Raw genomic sequence first — 8,412 nt, 5'->3', positions numbered from 1 at the left:
AGCAGCTACAAGCATAGGGGGCCAGGCTTAAATCAGAGTTCTGTATGGCAACTATAATGAGGGTTCTGTATTGCCAATTGTGTCAGCTGAGTTTTCAGTTTAGTTTCAGCTAGCCACTGAGGGCAGTTAAGGGAGGGGCTCCTTTTATGGACAAATTGTCCTGTATCAACAATCAGAAATGCAAGAAATCAGACATAGAATTCTTTATAGCAGCTATAAATTTCACTATAGTGCAAGAGTTCAGGAAAAACAAACAAGCTTACTTCAGAAGCCAAGATTCCATGCAAACAAAGCCAAGATCCAAACTTGTACTAGTCCAAAGCTCAGGGAATTAGAAGTGGAACACCTCCAGGAAGTCAGGTGCAAGGTTGAAGTTATTTGCCAGCAGAAGTCAGACTCCCAAGCCCTCCTTTTATAGGACTGCCTCAGATATGCCTGTTTTCTTGAGTCGTGCCTCTTTCTTTTGAAGACCCTCACTGAACATTTCTGTTCTACTCACCTGATCTTTCTCCAGGTGTGAAGACTGAAGAACTTTTCCTGCTCAGGCATTAGGTCAGATGACTCAGTTACAAGAGTGGGATGATTCCTGCCTGCTCCAGAAGTGAAAAGGCATCCTCTAATTGGTCCTTTCTTAGCCTCACTGGCAAACATCTGGGAGGCCCACTCCCAAGTTGCAAGGTTAGAACCCATGAAGCCCTGCTCTCCAGTTCCTAATGTGACTCATCAGAGGGGCCCATAACGTCAAATAGTAAAGTAATATAAGGATGATAGAGACAGTGGAGGAAGGAATCCCTAACCCCCTGAAAGAAGAAAACAAAGGAAAATGACTGGTGGACAGATTGACAGATAATTGGATGGACAGATGGGTGAATGGACAGGCAGGCAGATAGATGGATAGACAGCTGGATGGACAGATAGAGGGACGGGGGACAGGCAGATGGATGGATGGACAAAGAGCGACAGACTGATGGACGGATGGGCAAACAGACGGACCAAAAAAAGGTTGCAAATTTTAGTTTTTAGAATGAATCTTGCTGGTTGGCGAAAGCCTTTTGATGTCTCAAGTGTATGCCTTTCTTGTTCATGTTCCCTAGTTTCATTTTGGCTAGTATTTGTACTGGGGGCCTCTTTAGTCTGGTGTCATTCAAAATTTATTATCTGAGAGAGAATACAGTTGTGTGTGTGTGTGTGTGTATCAACTAGGAGTTGTCTTAAATGGGCAGCTGGGATAAGTGTGCAGTTAACTCAAGAACAATTTGAGACTGGCTTTGAATTGTGGGAGGTGTTGCGGTTGAATATCCAGCGTGTCACGGCTCAAATGGTTTGCCTCTACTGTTTCATGAAGACTCTAATCAGAGACTGTAGTGTAAGCTGCTATTTAACTCAAAATTATTTGGACATCATAATCTTCCTCTGTTTTTGTTTTCTTGCCCCGCCAGCAGCATTCAGTAGCAGAACAGGATTTACTGTGTTAGGCTAATTTCAGAGAACCCCCCTCACAGCCTTTCACTGACACTTTTTCCTGCAGCCTAACCCAGCAGAGCACAAATCAAAGAAACAGACTTGCTTTGAGGACGGTAGATGAAAAGACAGAAACTGGCCAGAAAAGAAAAATAAAACATTCAATTATGTCAATATTATTTATTTATTCGTAGATTTAGGACAGTTATGTCCCTTTCTTCCGCTGCATTTATAGCACTCAGTACAGCCTGGAGCAGTTTTGTAAAAAACAAAACAAAACCCTAATACATATTAAATAGTATTTAAAGGGTATTTTTGAGTAGTCTGCTCAGGATTTATTTATTTAATCAATGTATTAGCTGTCTCAATCATTGAAGCTACTCTAGGTGGTTTACAAGAAAATAATGATTAAAGATAAATGCTGTAATATATCAGACCACCTCAAGGAACAACAATACCACAACAAAACACTTGAGTGGGGTTACAAATTACTCTGCCCCAGGACTTGTTGGAAAAGCCAGGGCGATACAGCAACTTTAAGGCTAGCAGATTGGGGCTGTACCACCTTCTGGGAGTGGTTATTCCACAGCGCAGGAGTGGCCACAGAGAGTACATGTGTAGTGGAGAAAATAAGCCGAACAAACAAAATGGAGACCGCACCCTTTTCCTCCCCCGTCTTTTAGACATGACCAGGTCAAACCCAGTTCCTCTCTTTGCCTAATCCCACCAGGCCCAAATTGACCCTCCCTGCCCCAGACAAAGCCCCCCTGCAGGCCCATCTCCACCAGAGCACAGGCGCCTCCTGAGCAGCTCGCAGCACAGACCAAGGGCGGCCCTGATAGGGGAGCCGCCCGGGAGCAGGCGAGGAGCCCCAGCCGAGGGCCTCCACAGGCCGCCTCCCTCGCGGCGGACCGTCCCAGCCCTGCTGCCCTCCGGAAAGGGCCGCTTTGCCTCACCCAGCGGCAGGGACGAGGACCTGCCTCGCTTCCCCAGCCCGGCCACCCAGTCAGATCCCCAGGGCTTCCCGCCTTGCCGGCCGCAACTCCTATAAAATCTTTGCTTTCCCGTTGTTCAAGGTCCCTCTTTCTTGTAAAGCAGGCCCCCAACAATCCTTACAATAAACACGGTTCTTCTCTTCAGGGCTTAACCCCTTAAAATACAGAACTGAGATCTGCAGTGAAAAACTGGGTGGGCGACAATATTTTTAATACTGAAAATCGCAAAGGATTCACAAACTTTTAAGTGCCGCTGTATCAGGTATCGAAGGTTCTGGATTTAGAGACCCGCTTGAATCGTGTGGCTTTGCCTTTTCCTCCATGTTTGATGGAGATTCCATTTCTGCTGCTCTCCCCATGAAGCCCATAAACAATTAAACCTGGTATGCCCTGTATTTCTTTCCTCTAGCCCACCTTCTTACCCCTTCCTTAAGAGACTAGCATTTAGGTTCTTAGAAATGTATTTTTATTTCAGTAAGAATGAAATGCCTAAAAGTGCTGTATCCCTAGAATCAGCCTCCCAAAGGATGTGGGGGTTCTGCGTGGAAGAATTCCCACTGGCATCCACTGACCTCCCAAGAGTTTATGATAATTTCCCACTTCCAGTGAGCTCAGTTACAGTTGCCAGGGGGTGAACAGTGATGCTCTGGGGATGCTGGGGCCAGAGGCAAGGGGACAGGAGTGGGAACAAGAATCATTAAATAGCAGGAGCGGGATGGCGCTACTTGTTCTGCTCTCCCAAGCTGCAGTATGTGCAGAATATAGAAAAATCAGTGACTTCTCTAAAAAAAGCTTACAAGTGGCTTGTCCCGATTCATGGGGAGCTGGTGGGGGCAGGGGGGGGGCTTTCATGGACAGGCTGCACACAATTTTCTGGATGGGTTTTTTTCTCTCCCTTTTTCTCTCCCTTTTGTTTTGTTTTAGAATAAATTAAGAGATTCTGGAAAGGAAGTGGTGTGGTATCATCTTAGGACTTTTTGGAATAGAGTATGCTTAATGTGCTTCAAGGCAGAACATCAACAAACCACGGGTTGGAGCAACAGGCCTTTAAGCTGGGATGCACAACCTGAGTGTCAAGTCTACATGGGGTTCCCCAAAGCTTTGGGTGTGTCTCCCCAGAGTCACTCTAAGCATTGCTGCCAATTGGTAATTTTTAATGTAACAGATGGGGAAAATATTTATTAATTGTATTCAATTGAATTTTAATTCCATTCTATTTAAATTTCATATAAATTAAGGCAGATTTTGTTTCTGCCCTTACTTCATTGACCCACCTCCATTTCGCAGTGCAGTTGCTGGCATACAGTTAAAGACTGTCAGCAGCCTTTGAAATGAAGCTCTCTGAGACAGACTTTCCTGTAAAACACGCTGTGTAGTGTTGCTACATTTCATGAAAAAATAATGAAGCGTGTTGGGTTAAGATTCCCCACTTTGTAGTTTGGTTAATTCTAAACTGAAAACCTAACTGTTTGTTCAAAAGCCTTGCTTTCAGTATCATTTTTAAAAACATTATTAGCAACTTCCTTTGGCCATAACTAGGAGCAGTTTTTTTAATCTCATTGTACTGCATGGTTCCCATCTTTCCATTGATCTGATCAAGGCTTGTGCAATTAATGCAGTTTTTTTTTTTAATCATTTTTTTCCTCTATCAATCTCATGCAAATTCTCATCAAAAGAGAATTTGACTTCTAAATTTCTTTCAGAGGAAAAGATAACGTTGATCAAACTCTTGCTGGGGGAGTAGAGTGTTCTTGTACTTACTCTGTTATTCTGTACGGTCAAGGGATGGTGTGAATGCCTTATCTTTCATTGTAAAGCCACATCTCCAGCAGTCTGGTACAGCTTCCCTTTTCAATCCAATCTGTAGAGAGGACATCACGAGGGAATTTCTCCCATTGGGATTATTCAGAATAGGAAGTACAGACAGCCTAAGAAACTTTAGAAAGGAGATGCCCTCTGCCACCTTAAGTTATGTAAGAGCAAAAACATTATCAAGAGATATTTGAAAGAAATTCTTAAGCACTCTGAGAAGAAGAAAGAAAAACAGCAACTCTTTTTTGAAGGAAAGAAAAGATTTGGGAAATTGCAAGGCAGATGTAAGCAGAACTTGATATGCCCAAACTGAAGATCAGTTTTAGAGCTGGGGTATAGAATTTACAACCAATTGGGTGTTTTCAGGCAGATGAAAGAGGGCTTGCTGCAACTCTACCATGATAGTGAAACTTCTGGGCATGGGGAAGTGTTTTGCATTGGGTGCTCAGAGAGTGTCTGGTGGCTGTGGGTGGGAATATCAAGGACTGCATTTCATTCTGATATACCCTTTGCTGGCCAAGGCTGTCCCTACAAGGCCAGCTGGTTTACTTCAGCCCCTCCCTTCCCTGAGACCTTCAGATTCTGTTTCAATGAATTTTATTACTGATGTTCCTCCAGTATAGGGTTATATGATCATTTTTCTGATAGTGGATTTGCTTACCAAGGTGGTTCATTATATTCCTTGTAAGGCTTTCCATCAGCTCAGGAGACAGTGCAGCTTTTTAAAGATCACCGTTTTAGGTACAGGGGCTTAGTCAATCATATCATTTCAGATCACAGATCTCAGTTTATATGCAAGTTTTGAAAAAGTCTCTTCCACCTATTAAATTGTTCAGGTTCATTTGTCCTCTTTGTATCACTGGGCTTTAGACCAGCAAATGGAGATAGTGAATCAGTTACTAGAACAATACTTAAGATGCTGTGTCTCTTATCAGCAGGACAATTGGACTGAACTGTTGCCTTGTGCAGAATTTGCCTCTGACAACTCAATATATTCCTCCATAGGGATGTCCCCTTTCAGATAGTCTATGGCTACCAACCCACATCTTGCCCTCCAAAACACCAGCATCCTCTGTCTCTCACATCTTGGACTTTCTGCAGGAGAAAGACAGGCTGCTCAGCTCCTCTTAAAGAAACCATTAACATTAGATTTGGTAATGGCTAAACACAAGTGTGCTGCAGACTCACACAGGCAAGAAGGCATCAAGATTGCAGTGGGGGATTTAGTGTGGCTTTCCACTAAGTTTTTACCTTTTGTCTGCCAATGTAAAAAGCTGGGGTCAAAGTTTATTGGTCCCAGACCAATGCCAATTAACCTGGTGGTCTTTCATTGGAATCTCCTGTTTCTTGGAAGGTTAATCTGGTCACTGCTGGTTAGTGAGAAGCCGCCTTGCCCCTTGTGTTCAAAAACTACTACTCGCTGCCCCATGGATGGGGAAGAAGAATATGAAGTGGAAAGTGTTTGGGATTCTAGGCACAGGAGGAGACATCTGGAGTAGTCACTGGAAAGGCTACCCTGAATCAGAGGGGAGAGCACAACAGATGTCTGTGCTCCACATCTTGTACACCAGCTCCATCGGATGTTCTCACACAAGCCCCACCCTCCTGACTGCCACCACTACCAATAGAACAGTGAGCCCCAGGATGAAGAGGACTCTATCTGATTCAGTCAGCAAGACTTGTCTGTTGAACTTGGGGAGGGGGAGGGGGAATGAGCCTGTGGTCACTGCCCATAGTGACTTGCTTAAGCCTTCTTCACGCATAGGAGGAGAGATTGAGTCTGACCTGGGAGGTGGAAGAGCATGGAGATAACTTTAAAGAAGGAATGCAAGAAAGTGACATTTCATCCCTGGGAAAGGAAGAAGTGTGAGAAAGAGACTCAAAATAGCTCATCTTGATGCTGTTTGATGGTAAGAGGGTGCAGAGAGAAAAGCTATCAGGCTTTCAAGATTTTGTTATTATACCTTAAAATAATAATGTTCCAATAGCCCTTGGGTTATCTGTCCTATGACCTCTCCTACCTCAAAAGTCTGGCACTTGCGAAACAAAGGCTTACATCTCCAGCTTTTCTTGTATCTTTTACCTTCTAGCAGCTCAAAATGTAGCATTGTAACTTAGGTGGTCTAGAGGAAGCGTGAAAGAGCTGCTAAGACTCCTGCAGTTACAAATAGTCACTTCTACAGACTTTCAGCACATGGAACAACTTTGGATGATTAGAGCAGATGGGATGATGTGGTGATCAGGTTCATGAAGGAGAATGCAGAGAGCTCAAGTCATATCTCACAGAAACAGCACAGTGGGATAGGAATCCTAAGTGAGCAATATACATCTCTTGCACAGAGCTAGGAAGACTTATTTATTATTATTTCTTGTGAAGAATGCTCAGCAAATGCTGGTAATTTAGGGTCAATTTAAGCTCTATCCCAAAGCCTAAGAATTGTCCAAATACCACTATAGTATACATGTGGTTCCAAGCAAGGCTGTTTTTGTAAAGAAAATGTTTTCAGGTCAAATAATTCTAATTTTGTCAGCTGTTTTGAAAATTCCATTGTTACAGCTGTTAATGCTCTGATAATTTTGGAGAAAACTTTTGCTGGTTTATTCCATAATCCCTGAATTTCAGTTGTTAAATTCGAATATTTTACAATCTTTTCCAGTTCCTTCTGAGTGATTCTACTGTCATTTGGTATTGCCACCCTTACAAGTAAAACTTGCTATTAATATTTAGGCCTACTGCGTGTGAGCTGCAAAAATCTAGATGACCATCAGGGGGCAACAGAGAATGATAGAACACCTCTATAACTCCCCCCGCCCCATGTTTTATGCCAGGTTTATCCTTTGATGTGCATAACAGCAGCAGAATAGAGATGGAAAGTAGGACACCAGGTGATCCCTCCTCTATTCTGCACCATGAAGGAAACAATTGGGTGGATGGGGACCATGTATCCAACAGATAATTGATTTCAGTTACAAGCTGGCAACTATTATCTTTAGCTATCCAATTAGAGACAATTGCTTGCTTGGCAGAATAGCTCTTGAAACTAGAACTTGTTTTACAAAATGCTGTGAAGGATTGTAAACTGCAGCAGTCCCGTTCGTAAGAACAGAACAAAAAACACATGAGGACAAAACAGAAAACCGAGTGAGGTTTTAAAAACATGTTTTTTAGCTCTTAAAATGTGTTTGGTACATCATCTTTCTCTGTTTTATGTCTGTTGGGCATCTTGGGGAATATTCTACTAGGGTTGGTTACAACTATCTTGCCTGCTGGAGATGCAGCTGAGGAACATTAATTTATCTTTTATTGCCATAGTTATGTCAGAAACTCATAGAAGTGTCAACCAGCTAAAGCGGTGTTGTCCAAACTTGGCTACTTTAAGATGAGTGGACTTCAACTCCCAGAATTCCCCAGCCAGCATGGCTGGCTGGGGAATTCTGGGAGTTGAAGTCCACTCATCTTAAAGTGGCCAAGTTTGGACAACACTGAGCTAAAGCCACTGCTGCTTGTTAAAGTCCCATATATTTTCCTTGGAAATGTTTCCAGGATTTTGGACGTTATTAAGGCATCAAGAATTCTGAATGCTGCAGGCATGGGAAATAGAAGAATTATTGTACATCACTGGAATGATAAATGTACACTTGACTTGCATCAGTTACCTGCTGCTACAGTATCTGCTGTCTATCGGCATTTTAATTAATCTTTTTTTTTTTTTTGAGACAGAGCTGAGGAAGAGCCATTTTTGAACAATTTTTATGTTTACTGTGAGTTCAGACCTTATGGCTTGTTAATATTTATAAAACATTGAAAGATAAATTTGCTGTTTTTATTTGTTATTTGCACCATTATTATGCTATCATTGTTTCTTTCTTTCTTTGATTAATGAAGCACAGCATACATGGAGATACATGCATAAAAATGGATCCTGGGACTTGATGTTGTGCTATAAAAGATGAGTAAAAGCTGACACGTTCAATATTTGCAATTATCCAGCAAGGTAAGCAGATCATATTAGTGATCCTTACTCAGGACCAAGGCTCAGTTGAAATATTGCATTGTTAAGATGGTGCTTATACATTGATATTGGTTCAGATTGAATCAGCTTTTCTTGTATCCAGGACAGATTTTGGTTATGCTAGATCAGTG

The sequence above is a fragment of the Python bivittatus genome, unplaced genomic scaffold (genome assembly GCF_059951505.1).
Source record: "Python bivittatus isolate LINGU-HERP-01145 unplaced genomic scaffold, Pbiv_v1 ctg000200_np1212, whole genome shotgun sequence".
Taxonomy (NCBI): domain Eukaryota; kingdom Metazoa; phylum Chordata; class Lepidosauria; order Squamata; family Pythonidae; genus Python; species Python bivittatus.
Note: the sequence above shows the minus strand (reverse complement) of the source record.